Source organism: Carassius gibelio, chromosome B2 (assembly GCF_023724105.1).
Source record: "Carassius gibelio isolate Cgi1373 ecotype wild population from Czech Republic chromosome B2, carGib1.2-hapl.c, whole genome shotgun sequence".
NCBI classification, from domain to species: Eukaryota; Metazoa; Chordata; class Actinopteri; order Cypriniformes; family Cyprinidae; genus Carassius; species Carassius gibelio.
This window is the reverse complement of record NC_068397.1, coordinates 10214332-10227629: the sequence shown is the minus strand read 5'-3', so window position 1 is coordinate 10227629 and position 13298 is coordinate 10214332.

Sequence of the window (13298 nt, the reverse complement as noted above, 5' to 3'; positions counted from 1 at the left end):
TGAAATCAAGCCCAAATCTGCTCAAAAGCTTGTCTCTCTAATAGAGAAAGCTGTTTCATTCAGTATTCAGTTCAAATCTTGCCAAACTGATAGATGCTTATGCCTTATGAAGTACAATGTTTTCTGCAATGCTGTAAGACAGTTTTTAATGTGTTAGAAGTTATATACACAAAAACTAATGTTAGGACTTCAATGATCAAGATTGTCAGTTTACAGCTTTCTGAGTCCAGTAATGTTGAAATAGTGTTTCTGTTCAAATGAAGTGAAATCAAGCCCAAATCTGCTCAAAAGCTTGTCTCTCTATTAGAGAAAGCTGTTTCATTCAGTATTCAGTGCAAATCTTGCCAAACTGATAGATGCTTATGCCATATGAAATACAATGTTTTCTGCAATGCTGTAAGACAGTTTTTAATGTGTTAGAAGTTATATGCACAAAAACTCATGTTAGGACTTCAATGATCAAGATTGTCAGTTTACAGCTTTCTGAGTCCAGTAATGCTGAAATAGTGTTTCTGTTCAAATGAAGTGAAATCAAGCCCAAATCTGCTCAAAAGCTTGTCTCTCTAATAGAGAAAGCTGTTTCATTCAGTATTCAGTGCAAATCTTGCCAAACTGATAGATGCTTATGCCTTATGAAGTACAATGTTTTCTGCAATGCTGTAAGACAGTTTTTAATGTGTTAGAAGTTATATACACAAAAACTAATGTTAGGACTTCAATGATCAAGATTGTCAGTTTACAGCTTTCTGAGTCCAGTAATGTTGAAATAGTGTTTCTGTTCAAATGAAGTGAAATCAAGCCCAAATCTGCTCAAAAGCTTGTCTCTCTATTAGAGAAAGCTGTTTCATTCAGTATTCAGTGCAAATCTTGCCAAACTGATAGATGCTTATGCCTTATGAAATACAATGTTTTCTGCAATGCTGTAAGACAGTTTTTAATGTGTTAGAAGTTATATACACAAAAACTAATGTTAGGACTTCAATGATCAAGATTGTCAGTTTACAGCTTTCTGAGTCCAGTAATGTTGAAATAGTGTTTCTGTTCAAATGAAGTGAAATCAAGCCCAAATCTGCTCAAAAGCTTGTCTCTCTAATAGAGAAAGCTGTTTCATTCAGTATTCAGTGCAAATCTTGCCAAACTGATAGATGCTTATGCCATATGAAATACAGTGTTTTCTGCAATGCTGTAAGACAGTTTTTAATGTGTTAGAAGTTATATGCACAAAAACTTATGTTAGGACTTCAATGATCAAGATTGTCAGTTTACAGCTTTCTGAGTCCAGTAATGCTGAAATAGTGCTTCTGTTCAAATGAAGTGAAATCTAGCCAAATCTGCTCAAAAGCTTGTCTCTCTATTAGAGAAAGCTGTTTCATTCAGTATTCAGTGCAAATCTTGCCAAACTGATATATGCTTATGCCATATGAAATACAATGTTTTCTGCAATGCTGTAAGACAGTTTTTAATGTGTTAGAAGTTATATGCACAAAAACTTATGTTAGGACTTCAATGATCAAGATTGTCAGTTTACAGCTTTCTGAGTCCAGTAATGTTGAAATAGTGTTTCTGTTCAAATGAAGTGAAATCTAGCCAAATCTGCTCAAAAGCTTGTCTCTCTATTAGAGAAAGCTGTTTCATTCAGTATTCAGTGCAAATCTTGCCAAACTGATAGATGCTTATGCCATATGAAATACAATGTTTTCTGCAATGCTGTAAGACAGTTTTTAATGTGTTAGAAGTTATATGCACAAAAACTTATGTTAGGACTTCAATGATCAAGATTGTCAGTTTACAGCTTTCTGAGTCCAGTAATGCTGAAATAGTGTTTCTGTTCAAATGAAGTGATATCAAGCCCAAATCTGCTCAAAAGCTTGTCTCTCTATTAGAGAAAGCTGTTTCATTCAGTATTCAGTGCAAATCTTGCCATACTGAAACATGCTTATGCCATATGAAATACAATGTTTTCTGCAATGCTGTAAGACAGTTTTTAATGTGTTAGAAGTTATATGCACAAAAACTTATGTTAGGACTTCAATGATCAAGATTGTCAGTTTACAGCTTTCTGAGTCCAGTAATGCTGAAATAGTGCTTCTGTTCAAATGAAGTGAAATCTAGCCAAATCTGCTCAAAAGCTTGTCTCTCTAATAGAGAAAGCTGTTTCATTCAGTATTCAGTGCAAATCTTGCCAAACTGATAGATGCTTATGCCTTATGAAGTACAATGTTTTCTGCAATGCTGTAAGACAGTTTTTAATGTGTTAGAAGTTATATACACAAAAACTAATGTTAGGACTTCAATGATCAAGATTGTCAGTTTACAGCTTTCTGAGTCCAGTAATGTTGAAATAGTGTTTCTGTTCAAATGAAGTGAAATCAAGCCCAAATCTGCTCAAAAGCTTGTCTCTCTATAAGAGAAAGCTGTTTCATTCAGTATTCAGTGCAAATCTTGCCAAACTGATAGATGCTTATGCCTTATGAAATACAATGTTTTCTGCAATGCTGTAAGACAGTTTTTAATGTGTTAGAAGTTATATACACAAAAACTAATGTTAGGACTTCAATGATCAAGATTGTCAGTTTACAGCTTTCTGAGTCCAGTAATGTTGAAATAGTGTTTCTGTTCAAATGAAGTGAAATCAAGCCCAAATCTGCTCAAAAGCTTGTCTCTCTAATAGAGAAAGCTGTTTCATTCAGTATTCAGTGCAAATCTTGCCAAACTGATAGATGCTTATGCCATATGAAATACAGTGTTTTCTGCAATGCTGTAAGACAGTTTTTAATGTGTTAGAAGTTATATGCACAAAAACTTATGTTAGGACTTCAATGATCAAGATTGTCAGTTTACAGCTTTCTGAGTCCAGTAATGCTGAAATAGTGCTTCTGTTCAAATGAAGTGAAATCTAGCCAAATCTGCTCAAAAGCTTGTCTCTCTATTAGAGAAAGCTGTTTCATTCAGTATTCAGTGCAAATCTTGCCAAACTGATATATGCTTATGCCATATGAAATACAATGTTTTCTGCAATGCTGTAAGACAGTTTTTAATGTGTTAGAAGTTATATGCACAAAAACTTATGTTAGGACTTCAATGATCAAGATTGTCAGTTTACAGCTTTCTGAGTCCAGTAATGTTGAAATAGTGTTTCTGTTCAAATGAAGTGAAATCTAGCCAAATCTGCTCAAAAGCTTGTCTCTCTATTAGAGAAAGCTGTTTCATTCAGTATTCAGTGCAAATCTTGCCAAACTGATAGATGCTTATGCCATATGAAATACAATGTTTTCTGCAATGCTGTAAGACAGTTTTTAATGTGTTAGAAGTTATATGCACAAAAACTTATGTTAGGACTTCAATGATCAAGATTGTCAGTTTACAGCTTTCTGAGTCCAGTAATGCTGAAATAGTGTTTCTGTTCAAATGAAGTGATATCAAGCCCAAATCTGCTCAAAAGCTTGTCTCTCTATTAGAGAAAGCTGTTTCATTCAGTATTCAGTGCAAATCTTGCCATACTGAAACATGCTTATGCCATATGAAATACAATGTTTTCTGCAATGCTGTAAGACAGTTTTTAATGTGTTAGAAGTTATATGCACAAAAACTTATGTTAGGACTTCAATGATCAAGATTGTCAGTTTACAGCTTTCTGAGTCCAGTAATGCTGAAATAGTGCTTCTGTTCAAATGAAGTGAAATCTAGCCAAATCTGCTCAAAAGCTTGTCTCTCTATTAGAGAAAGCTGTTTCATTCAGTATTCAGTGCAAATCTTGCCAATCTGATAGATGCTTATGCCTTATGAAATATAATGTTTTCTGCAATGCTGTAAGACAGTTTTTAATGTGTTAGAAGTTATATACACAAAAACTAATGTTAGGACTTCAATGATCAAGATTGTCAGTATACAGCTTTCTGAGTCCAGTAATGTTGAAATAGTGTTTCTGTTCAAATGAAGTGAAATCTAGCCCAAATCTGCTCAAAAGCTTGTCTCTCTATTAGAGAAAGCTGTTTCATTCAGTATTCAGTGCAAATCTTGCCAAACTGATAGATGCTTATGCCATATGAAATACAATGTTTTCTGCAATGCTGTAAGACAGTTTTTAATGTGTTAGAAGTTATATGCACAAAAACTTATGTTAGGACTTCAATGATCAAGATTGTCAGTTTACAGCTTTCTGAGTCCAGTAATGCTGAAATAGTGTTTCTGTTCAAATGAAGTGAAATCAAGCCCCAATCTGCTCAAATGCTTGTCTCTCTAATAGAGAAAGCTGTTTCATTCAGTATTCAGTGCAAATCTTGCCATACTGAAACATGCTTATGCCATATGAAATACAATGTTTTCTGCAATGCTGTAAGACAGTTTTTAATGTGTTAGAAGTTATATGCACAAAAACTTATGTTAGGACTTCAATGATCAAGATTGTCAGTTTACAGCTTTCTGAGTCCTGTAATGTTGAAATAGTGTTTCTGTTCAAATAAAGTGAAATCAAGCCCAAATCTGCTCAAAAGCTTGTCTCTCTAATAGAGAAAGCTGTTTCATTCAGTATTCAGTGCAAATCTTGCCAAACTGATAGATGCTTATGCCATATGAAATACAATGTTTTCTGCAATGCTGTAAGACAGTTTTTAATGTGTTAGAAGTTATATGCACAAAAACTTATGTTAGGACTTCAATGATCAAGATTGTCAGTTTACAGCTTTCTGAGTCCAGTAATGCTGAAATAGTGTTACTGTTCAAATGAAGTGAAATCAAGCCCAAATCTGCTCAAAAGCTTGTCTCTCTAATAGAGAAAGCTGTTTCATTCAGTATTCAGTGCAAATCTTGCCATACTGAAACATGCTTATGCCATATGAAATACAATGTTTTCTGCAATGCTGTAAGACAGTTTTTAATGTGTTAGAAGTTATATGCACAAAAACTTATGTTAGGACTTCAATGATCAAGATTGTCAGTTTACAGCTTTCTGAGTCCAGTAATGCTGAAATAGTGCTTCTGTTCAAATGAAGTGAAATCTAGCCAAATCTGCTCAAAAGCTTGTCTCTCTATTAGAGAAAGCTGTTTCATTCAGTATTCAGTGCAAATCTTGCCAAACTGATAGATGCTTATGCCATATGAAATACAATGTTTTCTGCAATGCTGTAAGACAGTTTTTAATGTGGTAGAAGTTATATGCACAAAAACTTATGTTAGGACTTCAATGATCAAGATTGTCAGTTTACAGCTTTCTGAGTCCAGTAATGCTGAAATAGTGTTTCTGTTCAAATGAAGTGAAATCAAGCCCAAATCTGCTCAAAAGCTTGTCTCTCTATTAGAGAAAGCTGTTTCATTCAGTATTCAGTGCAAATCTTGCCATACTGAAACATGCTTATGCCATATGAAATACAATGTTTTCTGCAATGCTGTAAGACAGTTTTTAATGTGTTAGAAGTTATATGCACAAAAACTTATGTTAGGACTTCAATGATCAAGATTGTCAGTTTACAGCTTTCTGAGTCCAGTAATGCTGAAATAGTGCTTCTGTTCAAATGAAGTGAAATCTAGCCAAATCTGCTCAAAAGCTTGTCTCTCTATTAGAGAAAGCTGTTTCATTCAGTATTCAGTGCAAATCTTGCCAATCTGATAGATGCTTATGCCTTATGAAGTACAATGTTTTCTGCAATGCTGTAAGACAGTTTTTAATGTGTTAGAAGTTATATACACAAAAACTAATGTTAGGACTTCAATGATCAAGATTGTCAGTTTACAGCTTTCTGAGTCCAGTAATGTTGAAATAGTGTTTCTGTTCAAATGAAGTGAAATCAAGCCCAAATCTGCTCAAAAGCTTGTCTCTCTAATAGAGAAAGCTGTTTCATTCAGTATTCAGTGCAAATCTTGCCAATCTGATAGATGCTTATGCCTTATGAAGTACAATGTTTTCTGCAATGCTGTAAGACAGTTTTTAATGTGTTAGAAGTTATATGCACAAAAACTCATGTTAGGACTTCAATGATCAAGATTGTCAGTTTACAGCTTTCTGAGTCCTGTAATGTTGAAATAGTGTTTCTGTTCAAATGAAGTGAAATCAAGCCCAAATCTGCTCAAAAGCTTGTCTCTCTAATAGAGAAAGCTGTTTCATTCAGTATTCATTGCAAATCTTGCCAAACTGATAGATGCTTATGCCATATGAAATACAATGTTTTCTGCAATGCTGTAAGACAGTTTTTAATGTGTTAGAAGTTATATACACAAAAACTAATGTTAGGACTTCAATGATCAAGATTGTCAGTTTACAGCTTTCTGAGTCCAGTAATGCTGAAATAGTGCTTCTGTTCAAATGAAGTGAAATCTAGCCAAATCTGCTCAAAAGCTTGTCTCTCTATTAGAGAAAGCTGTTTCATTCAGTATTCAGTACAAATCTTGCCAATCTGATAGATGCTTATGCCTTATGAAATACAATGTTTTCTGCAATGCTGTAAGACAGTTTTTAATGTGTTAGAAGTTATATACACAAAAACTAATGTTAGGACTTCAATGATCAAGATTGTCAGTATACAGCTTTCTGAGTCCAGTAATGTTGAAATAGTGTTTCTGTTCAAATGAAGTGAAATCTAGCCCAAATCTGCTCAAAAGCTTGTCTCTCTATTAGAGAAAGCTGTTTCATTCAGTATTCAGTGCAAATCTTGCCAAACTGATAGATGCTTATGCCATATGAAATACAATGTTTTCTGCAATGCTGTAAGACAGTTTTTAATGTGTTAGAAGTTATATGCACAAAAACTTATGTTAGGACTTCAATGATCAAGATTGTCAGTTTACAGCTTTCTGAGTCCAGTAATGCTGAAATAGTGTTTCTGTTCAAATGAAGTGAAATCAAGCCCCAATCTGCTCAAATGCTTGTCTCTCTAATAGAGAAAGCTGTTTCATTCAGTATTCAGTGCAAATCTTGCCATACTGAAACATGCTTATGCCATATGAAATACAATGTTTTCTGCAATGCTGTAAGACAGTTTTTAATGTGTTAGAAGTTATATGCACAAAAACTTATGTTAGGACTTCAATGATCAAGATTGTCAGTTTACAGCTTTCTGAGTCCTGTAATGTTGAAATAGTGTTTCTGTTCAAATAAAGTGAAATCAAGCCCAAATCTGCTCAAAAGCTTGTCTCTCTAATAGAGAAAGCTGTTTCATTCAGTATTCAGTGCAAATCTTGCCAAACTGATAGATGCTTATGCCATATGAAATACAATGTTTTCTGCAATGCTGTAAGACAGTTTTTAATGTGTTAGAAGTTATATGCACAAAAACTTATGTTAGGACTTCAATGATCAAGATTGTCAGTTTACAGCTTTCTGAGTCCAGTAATGCTGAAATAGTGTTACTGTTCAAATGAAGTGAAATCAAGCCCAAATCTGCTCAAAAGCTTGTCTCTCTATTAGAGAAAGCTGTTTCATTCAGTATTCAGTGCAAATCTTGCCATACTGAAACATGCTTATGCCATATGAAATACAATGTTTTCTGCAATGCTGTAAGACAGTTTTTAATGTGTTAGAAGTTATATGCACAAAAACTCATGTTAGGACTTCAATGATCAAGATTGTCAGTTTACAGCTTTCTGAGTCCAGTAATGCTGAAATAGTGTTTCTGTTCAAATGAAGTGAAATCAAGCCCAAATCTGCTCAAAAGCTTGTCTCTCTATTAGAGAAAGCTGTTTCATTCAGTATTCAGTGCAAATCTTGCCAATCTGATAGATGCTTATGCCTTATGAAGTACAATGTTTTCTGCAATGCTGTAAGACAGTTTTTAATGTGTTAGAAGTTATATGCACAAAAACTTATGTTAGGACTTCAATGATCAAGATTGTCAGTTTACAGCTTTCTGAGTCCAGTAATGTTGAAATAGTGTTTCTGTTCAAATGAAGTGAAATCTAGCCAAATCTGCTCAAAAGCTTGTCTCTCTATTAGAGAAAGCTGTTTCATTCAGTATTCAGTGCAAATCTTGCCAAACTGATAGATGCTTATGCCATATGAAATACAATGTTTTCTGCAATGCTGTAAGACAGTTTTTAATGTGTTAGAAGTTATATGCACAAAAACTTATGTTAGGACTTCAATGATCAAGATTGTCAGTTTACAGCTTTCTGAGTCCAGTAATGCTGAAATAGTGTTTCTGTTCAAATGAAGTGATATCAAGCCCAAATCTGCTCAAAAGCTTGTCTCTCTATTAGAGAAAGCTGTTTCATTCAGTATTCAGTGCAAATCTTGCCATACTGAAACATGCTTATGCCATATGAAATACAATGTTTTCTGCAATGCTGTAAGACAGTTTTTAATGTGTTAGAAGTTATATGCACAAAAACTTATGTTAGGACTTCAATGATCAAGATTGTCAGTTTACAGCTTTCTGAGTCCAGTAATGCTGAAATAGTGCTTCTGTTCAAATGAAGTGAAATCTAGCCAAATCTGCTCAAAAGCTTGTCTCTCTATTAGAGAAAGCTGTTTCATTCAGTATTCAGTGCAAATCTTGCCAATCTGATAGATGCTTATGCCTTATGAAATATAATGTTTTCTGCAATGCTGTAAGACAGTTTTTAATGTGTTAGAAGTTATATACACAAAAACTAATGTTAGGACTTCAATGATCAAGATTGTCAGTATACAGCTTTCTGAGTCCAGTAATGTTGAAATAGTGTTTCTGTTCAAATGAAGTGAAATCTAGCCCAAATCTGCTCAAAAGCTTGTCTCTCTATTAGAGAAAGCTGTTTCATTCAGTATTCAGTGCAAATCTTGCCAAACTGATAGATGCTTATGCCATATGAAATACAATGTTTTCTGCAATGCTGTAAGACAGTTTTTAATGTGTTAGAAGTTATATGCACAAAAACTTATGTTAGGACTTCAATGATCAAGATTGTCAGTTTACAGCTTTCTGAGTCCAGTAATGCTGAAATAGTGTTTCTGTTCAAATGAAGTGAAATCAAGCCCCAATCTGCTCAAATGCTTGTCTCTCTAATAGAGAAAGCTGTTTCATTCAGTATTCAGTGCAAATCTTGCCATACTGAAACATGCTTATGCCATATGAAATACAATGTTTTCTGCAATGCTGTAAGACAGTTTTTAATGTGTTAGAAGTTATATGCACAAAAACTTATGTTAGGACTTCAATGATCAAGATTGTCAGTTTACAGCTTTCTGAGTCCTGTAATGTTGAAATAGTGTTTCTGTTCAAATAAAGTGAAATCAAGCCCAAATCTGCTCAAAAGCTTGTCTCTCTAATAGAGAAAGCTGTTTCATTCAGTATTCAGTGCAAATCTTGCCAAACTGATAGATGCTTATGCCATATGAAATACAATGTTTTCTGCAATGCTGTAAGACAGTTTTTAATGTGTTAGAAGTTATATGCACAAAAACTTATGTTAGGACTTCAATGATCAAGATTGTCAGTTTACAGCTTTCTGAGTCCAGTAATGCTGAAATAGTGCTTCTGTTCAAATGAAGTGAAATCTAGCCAAATCTGCTCAAAAGCTTGTCTCTCTATTAGAGAAAGCTGTTTCATTCAGTATTCAGTGCAAATCTTGCCAAACTGATAGATGCTTATGCCATATGAAATACAATGTTTTCTGCAATGCTGTAAGACAGTTTTTAATGTGGTAGAAGTTATATGCACAAAAACTTATGTTAGGACTTCAATGATCAAGATTGTCAGTTTACAGCTTTCTGAGTCCAGTAATGCTGAAATAGTGTTTCTGTTCAAATGAAGTGAAATCAAGCCCAAATCTGCTCAAAAGCTTGTCTCTCTATTAGAGAAAGCTGTTTCATTCAGTATTCAGTGCAAATCTTGCCATACTGAAACATGCTTATGCCATATGAAATACAATGTTTTCTGCAATGCTGTAAGACAGTTTTTAATGTGTTAGAAGTTATATGCACAAAAACTCATGTTAGGACTTCAATGATCAAGATTGTCAGTTTACAGCTTTCTGAGTCCAGTAATGCTGAAATAGTGTTTCTGTTCAAATGAAGTGAAATCAAGCCCAAATCTGCTCAAAAGCTTGTCTCTCTATTAGAGAAAGCTGTTTCATTCAGTATTCAGTGCAAATCTTGCCAATCTGATAGATGCTTATGCCTTATGAAGTACAATGTTTTCTGCAATGCTGTAAGACAGTTTTTAATGTGTTAGAAGTTATATGCACAAAAACTTATGTGAGGACTTCAATGATCAAGATTGTCAGTTTACAGCTTTCTGAGTCCAGTAATGCTGAAATAGTGTTTCTGTTCAAATGAAGTGATATCAAGCCCAAATCTGCTCAAAAGCTTGTCTCTCTATTAGAGAAAGCTGTTTCATTCAGTATTCAGTGCAAATCTTGCCATACTGAAACATGCTTATGCCATATGAAATACAATGTTTTCTGCAATGCTGTAAGACAGTTTTTAATGTGTTAGAAGTTATATGCACAAAAACTTATGTTAGGACTTCAATGATCAAGATTGTCAGTTTACAGCTTTCTGAGTCCTGTAATGTTGAAATAGTGTTTCTGTTCAAATAAAGTGAAATCAAGCCCAAATCTGCTCAAAAGCTTGTCTCTCTAATAGAGAAAGCTGTTTCATTCAGTATTCAGTGCAAATCTTGCCAAACTGATAGATGCTTATGCCATATGAAATACAATGTTTTCTGCAATGCTGTAAGACAGTTTTTAATGTGTTAGAAGTTATATGCACAAAAACTTATGTTAGGACTTCAATGATCAAGATTGTCAGTTTACAGCTTTCTGAGTCCAGTAATGCTGAAATAGTGTTACTGTTCAAATGAAGTGAAATCAAGCCCAAATCTGCTCAAAAGCTTGTCTCTCTAATAGAGAAAGCTGTTTCATTCAGTATTCAGTGCAAATCTTGCCATACTGAAACATGCTTATGCCATATGAAATACAATGTTTTCTGCAATGCTGTAAGACAGTTTTTAATGTGTTAGAAGTTATATGCACAAAAACTTATGTTAGGACTTCAATGATCAAGATTGTCAGTTTACAGCTTTCTGAGTCCAGTAATGCTGAAATAGTGCTTCTGTTCAAATGAAGTGAAATCTAGCCAAATCTGCTCAAAAGCTTGTCTCTCTATTAGAGAAAGCTGTTTCATTCAGTATTCAGTGCAAATCTTGCCAAACTGATAGATGCTTATGCCATATGAAATACAATGTTTTCTGCAATGCTGTAAGACAGTTTTTAATGTGGTAGAAGTTATATGCACAAAAACTTATGTTAGGACTTCAATGATCAAGATTGTCAGTTTACAGCTTTCTGAGTCCAGTAATGCTGAAATAGTGTTTCTGTTCAAATGAAGTGAAATCAAGCCCAAATCTGCTCAAAAGCTTGTCTCTCTATTAGAGAAAGCTGTTTCATTCAGTATTCAGTGCAAATCTTGCCATACTGAAACATGCTTATGCCATATGAAATACAATGTTTTCTGCAATGCTGTAAGACAGTTTTTAATGTGTTAGAAGTTATATGCACAAAAACTTATGTTAGGACTTCAATGATCAAGATTGTCAGTTTACAGCTTTCTGAGTCCAGTAATGCTGAAATAGTGCTTCTGTTCAAATGAAGTGAAATCTAGCCAAATCTGCTCAAAAGCTTGTCTCTCTATTAGAGAAAGCTGTTTCATTCAGTATTCAGTGCAAATCTTGCCAATCTGATAGATGCTTATGCCTTATGAAGTACAATGTTTTCTGCAATGCTGTAAGACAGTTTTTAATGTGTTAGAAGTTATATACACAAAAACTAATGTTAGGACTTCAATGATCAAGATTGTCAGTTTACAGCTTTCTGAGTCCAGTAATGTTGAAATAGTGTTTCTGTTCAAATGAAGTGAAATCTAGCCCAAATCTGCTCAAAAGCTTGTCTCTCTATTAGAGAAAGCTGTTTCATTCAGTATTCAGTGCAAATCTTGCCAAACTGATAGATGCTTATGCCATATGAAATACAATGTTTTCTGCAATGCTGTAAGACAGTTTTTAATGTGTTAGAAGTTATATGCACAAAAACTTATGTTAGGACTTCAATGATCAAGATTGTCAGTTTACAGCTTTCTGAGTCCAGTAATGCTGAAATAGTGTTTCTGTTCAAATGAAGTGAAATCAAGCCCCAATCTGCTCAAATGCTTGTCTCTCTAATAGAGAAAGCTGTTTCATTCAGTATTCAGTGCAAATCTTGCCATACTGAAACATGCTTATGCCATATGAAATACATGTTTTCTGCAATGCTGTAAGACAGTTTTTAATGTGTTAGAAGTTATATGCACAAAAACTTATGTTAGGACTTCAATGATCAAGATTGTCAGTTTACAGCTTTCTGAGTCCTGTAATGTTGAAATAGTGTTTCTGTTCAAATAAAGTGAAATCAAGCCCAAATCTGCTCAAAAGCTTGTCTCTCTAATAGAGAAAGCTGTTTCATTCAGTATTCAGTGCAAATCTTGCCAAACTGATAGATGCTTATGCCATATGAAATACAATGTTTTCTGCAATGCTGTAAGACAGTTTTTAATGTGTTAGAAGTTATATGCACAAAAACTTATGTTAGGACTTCAATGATCAAGATTGTCAGTTTACAGCTTTCTGAGTCCAGTAATGCTGAAATAGTGTTACTGTTCAAATGAAGTGAAATCAAGCCCAAATCTGCTCAAAAGCTTGTCTCTCTATTAGAGAAAGCTGTTTCATTCAGTATTCAGTGCAAATCTTGCCATACTGAAACATGCTTATGCCATATGAAATACAATGTTTTCTGCAATGCTGTAAGACAGTTTTTAATGTGTTAGAAGTTATATGCACAAAAACTCATGTTAGAACTTCAATGATCAAGATTGTCAGTTTACAGCTTTCTGAGTCCAGTAATGCTGAAATAGTGTTTCTGTTCAAATGAAGTGAAATCAAGCCCAAATCTGCTCAAAAGCTTGTCTCTCTAATAGAGAAAGCTGTTTCATTCAGTATTCAGTGCAAATCTTGCCAAACTGATAGATGCTTATGCCTTATGAAGTACAATGTTTTCTGCAATGCTGTAAGACAGTTTTTAATGTGTTAGAAGTTATATGCACAAAAACTTATGTTAGGACTTCAATGATCAAGATTGTCAGTTTACAGCTTTCTGAGTCCAGTAATGCTGAAATAGTGTTTCTGTTCAAATGAAGTGAAATCAAGCCCCAATCTGCTCAAATGCTTGTCTCTCTAATAGAGAAAGCTGTTTCATTCAGTATTCAGTGCAAATCTTGCCATACTGAAACATGCTTATGCCATATGAAATACAATGTTTTCTGCAATGCTGTAAGACAGTTTTTAATGTGTTAGAAGTTA